This window comes from Ambystoma mexicanum, chromosome 13 (assembly GCF_040938575.1).
Source record: "Ambystoma mexicanum isolate Mex_15411 chromosome 13, UKY_AmexF1_1, whole genome shotgun sequence".
NCBI classification, from domain to species: Eukaryota; Metazoa; Chordata; class Amphibia; order Caudata; family Ambystomatidae; genus Ambystoma; species Ambystoma mexicanum.
Window position 1 is genome coordinate 631,914,260 of NC_090938.1, and position 13,764 is coordinate 631,928,023.

The 13,764-nt window shown below is 50.6% G+C and overlaps 1 non-coding gene across 1 annotated transcript; it reads left to right on the top strand.

Moving 5' to 3' along the window:
• Positions 1-318: 318 nt before the first annotated feature.
• On the top strand, positions 319-405 carry TRNASTOP-UCA (transfer RNA opal suppressor (anticodon UCA)). The gene has a single exon. It is a non-coding gene; the product is annotated as a tRNA-Sec (tRNA).
• Positions 406-13,764: the final 13,359 nt, after the last annotated feature.

Here is a 13,764-nt window from a genome sequence, read left to right on the forward strand (position 1 = left end):
CATCAGGGATTTCAAGGCGCTGCCAGCATCGCCACATGTGAAGAACATATTGCCTGTACTTTGACCACATTATACAAGGAAGCAGCAGCTCCTTCCAAGTTACCCAGAAGTCCATGCAGTGATTTACATACAAGTAGTGGCGTCGTTTTCCTTGATTTGTTTCTATCAAAGCAGGACAGTTAAGGTTATCAATAATGGTGTCCTAAACCTGAAGCAGAAACTCAGTTTAATTCAGTTCAAAAGGCTTCTTTCCCACTCTATTAGTTAGAGATACTGTTTACAGGTGACATATATATGGTGTTGTTCTGCTCCACCACTGCCCGGATGAGCCTCAGTGGTCTGGGGTGCAGGCTTCAAACCTGTAGCTGTTTAGCGACAGAGTGGTTCAATTCCACCTTCTGGGCGGATATGTGTTTCTTTTTCCTGTGATCAGCATTTTTATCTTGGGTCCATGGTAATCATTTAGTGCCTGGATTTATATCACAGAAAAAAGAATTGTACCAATCTTAAATACCCATCTCTAGTGATTAACAGCATGCGGTGCCAGCAGTTCTTCTGATGATGCACAGGAAGGCAGCACCTTTTCAGGGGATTAGCAATGTGATTTCACTTTTAACCTTTTTTGACGATGCAAATAACTAGGCCCACTTTGATATAACCTATGTGGTCACACCCCCTTACTCCTCCTGGGAATACACTGTTTTTGCCTGCACAAACAATGTCTGATGATACTGCATGGGCTCACCATAGACCACCATTCATCATCTCCACCCTCAAAGTCAGCGTTGCTAGCCCTGCTAGCTAGCCTAAGCCACCTCACTATAGACTACCATTCATCATCTCCCCTCTAAAAGTCAGCATTGCTAGCCCTGCTAGCTAGCCTAAGCCATCTCACCACAGACCACCATTCATCCTCTCTGCCCTCAAAGTCAGCATTGCCAGCCCTCCTAGCTAGCCTAAGTCATCTCACCATAGACCATCATTCATCATCTCCCCTCTCAAAGTCAGCATTGCTAGCCCTGCTAGCTAGCCTAAGCCATCTCACCATAGACCACCATTCATCATCTACACTCTCGAAGTCAGCATTGCTAGCCCTGCTAGCTAGCATAAGCCACCCCACTACAAAACCACCATTCATCACCTCCCCTCTCAAAGTAAGCATTGCTAGACCTGTTAACTAGCCTAAGCCACCTCACAAAAGACCACCTTTCATCTCCTCCCTCAACGTCAGCATTGCTAGTCCTACTAGCTAGCCTAAGCCATCTCACCAGAGACCACCATTCATCCTCTCCACCTTCAAAGTCAGCATTGCTAGCCCTGATGGCTAACCTAAGCCATCTCACCATAGACCACCATTCATCATCTCCCCTCTCAAAGTCAGCATTGCTAGCCCTGCTAGCTGGCCTAAGCCATCTCACCATAGACCACCATTCATCATCTACCCTTTCGAAGTCAGCATTGCTAGGCCTGCTAGCAAGCCTAAGCCACCCCACTACAGACCACCATTCATGACCTCCCCTCTCAAAGTAAGCATTGCTAGCCCTGCTAACTAGCCTAAGCCATCTCACCATAGACCACCTTTCATCATCTCCACCCTCAAAGTCAGCATTGCTAGCCCTGCTAGCTAGCCTAAGCCACCTCACCATGGACCACCATTCATCATCTCCCCTCTCAAAGTCACGATAGCTAGCATTGCTAGCTAGCCTAAGCCGCCTCACCACAGACCACCATTCGTCATCTCCCCTCTCAAAATAAGCATTGCTAGCCCTGCTAACTAGCCTAAGCCATCTCACCATAGACCACCATTCATCATCTCCACCCTCAAGGTCAGCATTGCTAGCCCTGCTACCTAGCCTAAGCCACCTCACCATAGGCCATCATTCATCATCTCCCCTCTGAAAGTCAGAATTGCTAGCCCTGCTAGCTAGACTAATCCGCCTCACCACAGAACATCATTCATCATCTCCTCTCTCAAAGTCAGCATTGCTAGCCCTGCTAGCTAGCCTAAGCCACCTCACCATAGACCACCATGCATCGTCTCCATGCTCAAATCAGCAGTGCTAGCCCTGCTAGCAAGCCTAAGCCATCTCACCATAGACCACCTTTCATCATCTCCCCTCTCAAAGTCAGCATTGCTAGCCCTGCTAGCTAGCCTAAGCCACCTCACCATAGACCACCATTCATCATCTCCCCTCTCAAAGTCACAATTGCTAGCATTGCTAGCTAGCCTAAGCCGCCTCACCACAGACCACCATTCGTCATCTCCCCTCTCAAAATAAGCATTGCTAGCCCTGCTAACTAGCCTAAGCCATCTCACAATAGACAACCATTCATCACCTCCACCCTCAGGGTCAGCATTGCTAGCCCTGCTACCTAGCCTAAGCCACCTCACCATAGGCCACCATTCATCATCTCCCCTCTGAAAGTCAGAATTGCTAGCCCAGCTAGCTAGACTAATCCGCCTCACCACAGACCATCATTCATCACCTCCTCTCTCAAAGTCAGCATTGCTAGCCCTGCTAGCTAGCCGAAGCCACCTCACCATAGACCACCATGCATCGTCTCCACGCTCAAATCAGCAGTGCTAGCCCTGCTAGCTAGCCTAAGCCATCTCACCATAGACCACCATTCATCATCTCCCCTCCCAAAGTCAGCAGGCCACCTCACCATAGACCACCATTCATCATCTCCACGCTCAAAGTCAGCATTGCTAGCCCTGCTAGCTAGCCTAAGCCACCTCACCATAGACCACCATTCATCATCTCCCCTCTCAAAGTCACAATTGCTAGCATTGCTAGCTAGCCTAAGCCGCCTCACCACAGACCACCATTCGTCATCTCCCCTCTCAAAATAAGCATTGCTAGCCCTGCTAACTAGCCTAAGCCATCTCACCATAGACCACCATTCATCATCTCCATCCTCAAAGTCAGCATTGCTAGGCCTGCTAGCTAGCCTAAACCACCTCACCATAGGCCAACATTCATCATCTCCCCTCTGAAAGTCAGAATTGCTAGCCCTGCTAGCTAGCCTAATCCGCCTCACCACAGACCATCATTCATCATCTCCCCTCTCAAGGTCAGCATTGCTAGTCCTGCTAGCTAGCCTAAGCCACCTCACCATAGACCACCATTCATCATCTCCCCCTCTCAAAGTCAGCATTGCTAGCAATGCTAACTAGATTAAGCCATCTGACCATTGACCACCATTCATCATCTCCCCTCTCAAAGTCAGCATTTCTAGCCCTGCTAACTAGCATAAGCCATCTGGCTATAGACCACCATTCGTCATCTCCCCTCTCAAAGTCAGCATTGCTAGCCCTGCTAGCTAGCCTAAGCCACCTCACCACAGACCACCATTCAACTCCACCCTCAACATCAGCATTGCTAGTCCTACTAGCTAGCCTAAGCCATCTCACCACAGACCACCATTCATCCTCTCTGCCCTCAAAGTCAGCGTTGCTAGCCCTCCTATCTAGCCTAAGTCATCTCATCATAGACCACCATTCTTCATCTCCCCTCTCAAACTCAGCATTGCTAGCCCTGCTAGCTAGCCTAAGCCACCTCACCATAGACCACCATTCATCATCTACACTCTCGAAGTCAGCTTTGCTAGCCCTGCTAGCTAGCCTAAGCCACCCCACTACAGACCACAATTCATCACCTCCCCTCTCAAAGTAAGTATTGCAGGCCCTGTTAACTAGCCTAAGCCACCTCACAAAAGACCACCTTTCATCTCCACCCTCAACGTCAGCATTGCTAGTCCTACTAGCTAGCCTAAGCCATCTCACCACAGACCACCATTCATCCTCTTCACCCTCAAAGTCAGCATTGCTAGCCCTGAAGGCTAACCTAAGCCATCTCACCATAGACCACCATTCATCATCTCCCCTCTCAAAGTCAGCATTGCTAGCCCTGCTAGCTGGCCTAAGCCATCTCACCATAGACCACCATTCATCATCTTTCCTCTCAAAGTCAACATTTCTAGCCCTGCTAACTAGCCTAAGCCACCTCACAAAAGACCACCTTTCATCTCCACCCTCAACGTCAGCATTGCTAGTCCTACTAGCTAGCCTAAGCCACCTCACCACAGACCACCATTCAACTCCACCCTCAACATCAGCATTGCTAGTCCTACTAGCTAGCCTAAGCCATCTCACCACAGACCACCATTCATCCTCTCCGCCCTCAAAGTCAGCGTTGCTAGCCCTCCTAGCTAGCCTAAGTCATCTCACCATAGACCACCATTCATCATCTCCCCTCTCAAAGTCAGCATTGCTAGCCCTGCTAGCTAGCCTAAGCCATCTCACCATAGACCACCATTCATCATCTACACTCTCGAAGTCAGCATTGCTAGCCCTGCTAGCTAGCCTAAGCCACCCCACTACAGACCACCATTCATCACCTCCCCTCTCAAAGTAAGCATTGCTAGCCCTGTTAACTAGCCTAAGCCACCTCACAAAAGACCACCTTTCATCTCCACCCTCAACGTCAGCATTGCTAGTCCTACTAGCTAGCCTAAGCCATCCCACCACAGACCACCATTCATCCTCTCCACCCTCAAAGTCAGCATTGCTATCCTTGATGGCTAACCTAAGCCATCTCACCATAGACCACCATTCATCATCTCCCTCTCAAAGTCAGCATTGCTAGTCCTGCTAGCTGGCCTAAACCATCTCACCATAGACCACCATTCATCATCTACCCTCTCGAAGTCAGCATTGCTAGGCCTGCTAGCAAGCCTAAGCCACCCCACTACAGACCACCATTCATCACCTCCCCTCTCAAAGTAAGCATTGCTAGTCCTGCTAGCTAGCCTAAGCACCTCACCATAGACCACCATTCATCCTCTCCACCCTCAAAGTCAGCATTGCTAGCCTTGATGGCTAAACTAAGCCATCTCACCATAGACCACCATTCATCATCTCCCCTCTCAAAGTCAGAATGGCTAGCCCTGCTAGCTAGCCTAAGCCACCTCATGATAGATCACCATTCATCATCTCCCCTCTCAAAGTCACAATTACTAGCCCTGCTAGATAGCCTAAGCTGCCTCACCACAGACCACCATTCGTGTTCTCCCCTCTCAAAGTAAGCATTGCTAGCCCTGCTAACTAGCCTAATCCGCCTCACCACAGACCATCATTCATCATCTCCTCTCTCAAAGTCAGCATTGCAAGCCCTGCTAGCTAGCCTAAGCCATCTCACCATAGACCACCATTCATCATCTCCCCTCTCAAAGTCAGCAGGCCACCTCACCATAGACCACCATTCATCATCTCCACGCTCAAAGTCAGCATTGCTAGGCCTGCTAGCTAGCCTAAGCCACCTCACCACAGACCACCATTCATCACCTCCCCTCTCAAAGTCAGCATTGCTGGCCCTGCTAGGTAGCCTAAGTGCCTCTCCACAGACCACCATTCATCACCTCCCTTCTCAAGGTCAGCATTACTAGCTCTGCTAGCTAGTGTAAGCCACCTAACCACAGACCACCTTTCATCACCCCCCTCTCAAAGTCTGCATTGCTAGCCCTGCTAGCTAGCCTAAGCGCCTCACCACAGAACACCATTCATCATCTCCACCCTCAAAGTCAGCATTGCTAGCCCTGCTAGCTAGCCTAAGCCATCTCACCATAGACCACCATTCATCATCTACCCTCTCGAAGTCACCATTGCTAGCCCTGCTAGCAAGCCTAAGCCACCCCACTACAGACCACCATTCATCACCTCCCCTCTCAAAGTAAGCATTGCTAGCCCTGCTAGCAAGCCTTAGCCACCCCACTACAGACCACCATTCATCATCTCCCCTCTCAAAGTCAGCAGGCCACCTCACCATAGACCACCATTCATCATCTCCACGCTCAAAGTCAGCATTGCTAGCCATGCTAGCTAGCCTAAGCCACCTCACCACAGACCACCATTCATCACCTCCCCTCTCAAAGTCAGCATTGCTGGCCCTGCTAGGTAGCCTAGGTGCCTCTCCACAGACCACCATTCATCACCTCCCCTCTCAAGGTCAGCATTGCTAGCCCTGCTAGCTAGTGTAAGCCACCTAACCACAGACCACCATTCATCATCTACCCTCTCGAAGTCAGCATTGCTAGCCCTGCTAGCAAGCCTAAGCCACCCCACTACAGACCACCATTCATCACCTCCCCTCTCAAAGCAAGCATTGCTAGCCCAGCTAACTAGCCTAGGCCATCTCACCATAGACCACCATTCATCATCTCCACCCCCAAAGTCAGAATTGCTAGCCCTGCTAGCTATCCTAAGCCACCTCACCATAGACCACCATTCATCATCTCCCCTCTCAAAGTCACAATTGCTAGCCCTGCTAGCTAGCCTAAGACGCCTCACCACAGACCACCATTCTTCATCTCCCCTCTCAAAGAAATCATTGCTAGCCCTGCTAACTAGCCTAAGCCATCTCACCATAGACCACCATTCATCATCTCCAACCTCAAAGTCAGCATTGCTAGCCCTGCTAGCTAGCCTAAGCCACCTCACCATAGGCCACCATTCATCACCCTCCTCTCAAAGTCAGAATTGCTAGCCCTGCTAGCTAGCCTAAACCGCCTCACCACATACCATCATTCATCATCTCCTCTCTCAAAGTCAGCATTGCTAGCCCTGCTAGCTAGCCTAAGCCACCTCACCATAGACCACCATGCATCATCTTCACGCTCAAATCAGCAGTGCTAGCCCTGCTAGCTAGCCTAAGCCACCTCACCATAGACCACCATGCATCATCTCCACGCTCAAATCAGCAGTGCTAGCCCTGCTAGCTAGCATAATCCATCTCACCATAGACCACCATTCATCATCTCCCCTCTCAAAGTCAGCAGGCCACCTCACCATAGACCACCATTCATCATCTCCACGCTCGAAGTCAGCATTGCTAGCCCTGCTAGCTAGCCTAAGAGACCTCACCACAGACCACCATTCATCACCTACACTCTCAAAGTCAGCATTGCTAGCCCTGCCTGCTAGCCTAAGTGCCACACCACAGACCGCCATTCATCACCTCCCCTCTCAAGGTCAGTATTGCTAGCCCTGCTAGATAGCCTAAGCCGCCTCACCACAGACCACCATTCTTCATCTCCCCTCTCAAGTTCAGCATTGCTAGCCCTGCTAGCTAGCCTAAGCCATCTCACCATAGACCACCACTCATCATCTCCAACCTCAAAGTCAGCATTGCTAGCCCTGCTAGCTAGCCTAAGCCACCTCACCATAGGCCACCATTCATCATCTCCCCTCTCAAAGTCAGAATTGCTAGCCCTGCTAGCTAGCCTAAACCGCCTCACCACATACCATCATTCATCATCTCCTCTCTCAAAGTCAGCATTGCTAGCCCTGCTAGCTAGCCTAAGCCACCTCACCATAGACCACCATGCATCATCTTCACGCTCAAATCAGCAGTGCTAGCCCTGCTAGCTAGCCTAAGCCACCTCACCATAGACCACCATGCATCATCTCCACGCTCAAATCAGCAGTGCTAGCCCTGCTAGCTAGCATAATCCATCTCACCATAGACCACCATTCATCATCTCCCCTCTCAAAGTCAGCAGGCCACCTCACCATAGACCACCATTCATCATCTCCAAGCTCGAAGTCAGCATTGCTAGCCCTGCTAGCTAGCCTAAGAGACCTCACCACAGACCACCATTCATCACCTACACTCTCAAAGTCAGCATTGCTAGCCCTGCCTGCTAGCCTAAGTGCCACACCACAGACCACCATTCATCACCTCCCCTCTCAAGGTCAGTATTGCTAGCCCTGCTAGATAGCCTAAGCCCCTCACCACAGAACACCATTCATCACCTGCCCTCTCAAGTTCAGCATTGCTAGTCCTGCTAGCTAGCCTAAGCCACCTCTCCATAGACCACCATTATTCGTCTCCACCCTCAAAGTCAGCATTGCTAGCCCTGATGGCTAAACTAAGCCATCTCACCATAGACCACCATTCATCATCTCCCCTCTCAAAGTCAGCATTGGTAGCCCTGCTAGCTAGCCAAAGCCACCTCACCATAGGCCACGATTCATCATCTCCCCTCTCAAAGTCAGAATTGCTAGCCCTGCTAGCTAGCCTAAACCGCCTCACCACATAACATCATTCATCACCTACACTCTCAAAGTCAGTATTGCTATTCCTGCTAGCTAGCCTAAGTGCCTCACCACAGACCACCATTCATCACCTCCCCTCTCAAGGTCAGTATTGCTAGCCCTGCTAGATAGCCTAAGCCCCTCACCACAGAACACCATTCATCACCTGCCCTCTCAAGATCAGCATTGCTAGTCCTGCTAGCTAGCCTAAGCCACCTCACCATAGACCACCATGCATCATCTCCACGCTCAAATCAGCAATGCTAGCCCTGCTAGCTAGCATAATCCATCTCACCATAGACCACCATTCATCATCTCCACGCTCGAAGTCAGCATTGCTAGCCCTGCTAGCTAGCCTAAGAGACCTCACCACAGACCACCATTCATCACCTACACTCTCAAAGTCAGCATTGCTAGCCCTGCTAGCTAGCCTAAGTGCCTCACCACAGACCACCATTCATCACCTCCCCTCTCAAGGTCAGTATTGCTAGCCCTGCTAGATAGCCTAAGCCCCTCACCACAGAACACCATTCATCACCTGCCCTCTCAAGGTCAGCATTGCTAGTCCTGCTAGCTAGCCTAAGCCACCTCACCATAGACCACCATTCATCGTCTCCACCCTCAAAGTCAGCATTGCTAGCCCTGATGGCTAAACTAAGCCATCTCACCATAGACCACCATTCATCATCTCCCCTCTCAAAGTCAGCATTGGTAGCCCTGCTAGCTAGCCTAAGCCACCTCACCATAGATCACCATTCATCATCTCCCCTCTCAAAGTCAGCATTGCTAGCCCTGCTAGCTAGCCTAAGCCACCTCACCATAGGCCACCATTCATCATCTCCCCTCTCAAAGTCAGAATTGCTTGCCCTGCTAGCTAGCCTAATCTGCCTCACCACAGACCATCATTCATCATCTCCACTCTCAAAGTCAGCATTGCTAGCCCTGCTAGCTAGCCTAAAACACCTCACCACAGACCACCATTCATCACCTACCCTCTCAAAGTCAGCATTGCTAGCCCTGCTAGATAGCCTAAGCCCCTCACCACAGAACACCATTCATCACCTGCCCTCTCAAGTTCAGCATTGCTAGTCCTGCTAGCTAGCCTAAGCCACCTCTCCATAGACCACCATTATTCGTCTCCACCCTCAAAGTCAGCATTGCTAGCCCTGATGGCTAAACTAAGCCATCTCACCATAGACCACCATTCATCATCTCCCCTCTCAAAGTCAGCATTGGTAGCCCTGCTAGCTAGCCAAAGCCACCTCACCATAGGCCACGATTCATCATCTCCCCTCTCAAAGTCAGAATTGCTAGCCCTGCTAGCTAGCCTAAACCACCTCACCACATAACATCATTCATCACCTACACTCTCAAAGTCAGCATTGCTAGTCCTGCTAGCTAGCCTAAGTGCCTCACCACAGACCACCATTCATCACCTCCCCTCTCAAGGTCAGTATTGCTAGCCCTGCTAGATAGCCTAAGCCCCTCACCACAGAACACCATTCATCACCTCCCCTCTCAAGATCAGCATTGCTAGTCCTGCTAGCTAGCCTAAGCCACCTCACCATAGACCACCATGCATCATCTCCACGCTCAAATCAGCAATGCTAGCCCTGCTAGCTAGCATAATCCATCTCACCATAGACCACCATTCATCATCTCCACGCTCGAAGTCAGCATTGCTAGCCCTGCTAGCTAGCCTAAGAGACCTCACCACAGACCACCATTCATCACCTACACTCTCAAAGTCAGCATTGCTAGCCCTGCTAGCTAGCCTAAGTGCCTCACCACAGACCACCATTCATCACCTCCCCTCTCAAGGTCAGTATTGCTAGCCCTGCTAGATAGCCTAAGCCCCTCACCACAGAACACCATTCATCACCTGCCCTCTCAAGGTCAGCATTGCTAGTCCTGCTAGCTAGCCTAAGCCACCTCACCATAGACCACCATTCATCGTCTCCACCCTCAAAGTCAGCATTGCTAGCCCTGATGGCTAAACTAAGCCATCTCACCATAGACCACCATTCATCATCTCCCCTCTCAAAGTCAGCATTGGTAGCCCTGCTAGCTAGCCTAAGCCACCTCACCATAGATCACCATTCATCATCTCCCCTCTCAAAGTCAGCATTGCTAGCCCTGCTAGCTAGCCTAAGCCACCTCACCATAGGCCACCATTCATCATCTCCCCTCTCAAAGTCAGAATTGCTTGCCCTGCTAGCTAGCCTAATCTGCCTCACCACAGACCATCATTCATCATCTCCACTCTCAAAGTCAGCATTGCTAGCCCTGCTAGCTAGCCTAAAACACCTCACCACAGACCACCATTCATCACCTACCCTCTCAAAGTCAGCATTGCTAGCCCTGCTAGCTAGCCTAAGTGCCTCACCACAGACCACCATTCATCACCTCCCCTCTCAAGGTCAGTATTGCTAGCCATGCTAACTAGATTAAGCCAATAGACCATTGACCACCATTCATCATCTCCCCTCTCAAAGTCAGCATTTCTAGCCCTGCTAACTAGCATAAGCCATCTGGCTATAGACCACCATTCGTCATCTCCCCTCTCAAAGCCAGCATTGCTAGCCCTGCTAGCTAGCCTAAGCCACCTCACCACAGACCACCATTCAACTCCACCCTCAACATCTGCATTGCTATTCCTACTAGCTAGCCTAAGCCATCTCACCAGAGACCACCATTCATCCTCTCCGCCCTCAAAGTCAGCATTGCTAGCCCTCCTAGCTAGCCTAAGTCATCTCACCATAGACCACCATTCATCACCTCCCCACTCAAGGTCAGCATTGCTAGTCCTGCTAGCTAGCCTAAGCCATCTCACCATAGACCACCATTCATCATCTACACTCTCGAAGTCAGCATTGCTAGCCCTGCTAGCAAGCCTAAGCCACCCCACTACAGACCACCATTCATCATCTCCCCTCTCAAAGTCACAATTGCTAGCCCTGCTAGCTAGCCTAAGCCATCTCACCATAGACCACCATTCATCATCTACACTCTCGAAGTCAGCATTGCTAGCCCTGCTAGCAAGCCTTAGCCACCCCACTACAGACCACCATTCATCACCTCCCCTCTCAAAGTAAGCATTGCTACCCCTATTAACTAGCCTAAGCCACCTCACCAAAGACCACCTTTCATCTCCACCCTCAACATCAGCATTGCTAGTCCTACTAGCTAGCCTAAGCCATCTCACCACAGACCACCATTCATCCTCTCCACCCTCAAAGTCAGCGCTGCTAGCCCTGTTGGCTAACCTAAGCCATCTCACCATAGAGCACCATTCATCATCTCCCCTCCCAAAGTCAGAATGGCTAGCCCTGCTAGCTAGCCTAAGCCACCTCACGATAGATCACCATTCATCATCTCCCCTCTCAAAGTCACAATTACTAGCCCTGCTAGCTAGCCTAAGCTGCCTCACCACAGACCACCATTCGTGTTCTCCCCTCCCAAAGTAAGCATTGCTAGCACTGCTAACTAGCCTAAGCCATCTCACCATAGACCAGCATTCATCATCCCCACCCTCAAAGTCAGCATTGCTAGCCCTGCTAGCTAGCCTAAGCCACCTCACCATAGGCCACCATTCATCATCTCCCCTCTCAAAGTCAGAATTGCTAGCCCTGCTAGCGAGCCTAATCCGCCTCACCACAGACCATCATTCATCATCTCCTCTCTCAAAGTCAGCATTGCTAGCCCTGCTAGCTAGCCTAAGCCATCTCACCATAGACCACCATTCATCATCTCCCATCTCAAAGTCAGCAGGCCACCTCACCATAGACCACCATTCATCATCTCCACGCTCAAAGTCAGCATTGCTAGCCCTGCTAGCTAGCCTAAGCCACCTCACCACAGACCACCATTCATCACCTCCCCTCTCAAAGTCAGCATTGCTGGCCCTGCTAGGTAGCCTAAGTACCACTCCACAGACCACCATTCATCACTTCCCCTCTCAAGGTCAGCATTGCTAGCCCTGCTACCTAGTGTAAGCCACCTAACCACAGACCACCATTCATCACCTCCCCTCTCAAAGTCTGCATGGCTAGCCCTGCTAGCTATCCTAAGCCACCTCACCATAGACCACCATTCATCATCTCCCCTCTCAAAGTCACAATTGCTAGCCCTGCTAGCTAGCCTAAGCCGCCTCACCACAGACCACCATTCGTCATCTCCACTCTCAAAGTAAGCATTGCTTGCCCTGCTAACTAGCCTAAGCCATCTCACCATAGACCACCATTCATCATCTCCACCCTCAAAGTCAGCAATGCTAGCCCTGCTAGCTATCCTAAGCCACCTCACCATAGACCACCATTCATCATCTCCCCTCTCAAAGTCACAATTGCTAGCCCTGCTAGCTAGCCTAAGCCGCCTCACCACAGACCACCATTCGTCATCTCCACTCTCAAAGTAAGCATTGCTAGCCCTGCTAACTAGCCTAAGCCATCTCACCATAGACCACCATTCATCATCTCCACCCTCAAAGTCAGCAGGCCACCTCACCATAGACCACCATTCATCATCTCCACGCTCGAGATCAGCATTGCTAGCCCTGCTAGCTAGCCTAAGTGCCTCACCACAGACCACCATTCATCACCTCCCCTCTCAAGGTCAGTATTGCTAGCCCTGCTAGCTAGCCTAAGCCCCTCACCACAGAACACCATTCATCACCTGCCCTCTCAAGGTCAGCATTGTTAGTCCTGCTAGCTAGCATAAGCCACCTCACCATAGACCACCATTCATCCTTTCCACCCTCAAAGTCAGCATTGCTAGCCTTGATGGCGAAACTAAGCCATCTCACCATAGAGCACCATTCATCATCTCCCCTATCAAAGTCAGAATGGCTAGCCCTGCTAGCTAGCCTAAGCCACCTCACGATAGATCACCATTCATCATCTCCCCTCTCAAAGTCACAATTACTAGCCCTGCTAGCTAGCCTAAGATGGCTCACCACAGACCACCATTCGTGTTCTCCCCTCTCAACGTAAGCATTGCTAGCCCTGATGGCTAAACTAAGCCATCTCACCATAGACCACCATTCATCATCTCCCATCTCAAAGTCAGCATTGGTAGCCCTGCTAGCTAGACTAAGCCACCTCACCATAGATCACCATTCATCATCTCCCCTCTCAAAGTCAGCATTGCTAGCCCTGCTAGCTAGCCTAAGCCACCTCACCATAGGCCACCATTCATCATCTCCCCTCTCAAAGTCAGAATTGCTAGCCCTGCTAGCTAGCCTAATCTGCCTCACCACAGACCATCATTCATCATCTCCACTCTCAAAGTCAGCATTGCTAGCCCTGCTAGCTAGCCTAAGACACCTCACCACAGACCACCATTCATCACCTACCCTCTCAAAGTCAGCATTGCTAACCCTGCTAGCTAGCCTAAGTGCCTCACCACAGACCACCATTCATCACCTCCCCTCTCAAGGTCAGTATTGCTAGCCATGCTAACTAGATTAAGCCAATAGACCATTGACCACCATTCATCATCTCCCCTCTCATAGTCAGCATTTCTAGCCCTGCTAACTAGCATAAGCCATCTGGCTATAGACCACCATTCGTCATCTCCCCTCTCAAAGTCAGCATTGCTAGCCCTGCTAGCTAGCCTAAGCCACCTCACCACAGACCACCATTCAACTCCACCCTCAACATCTGCATTGC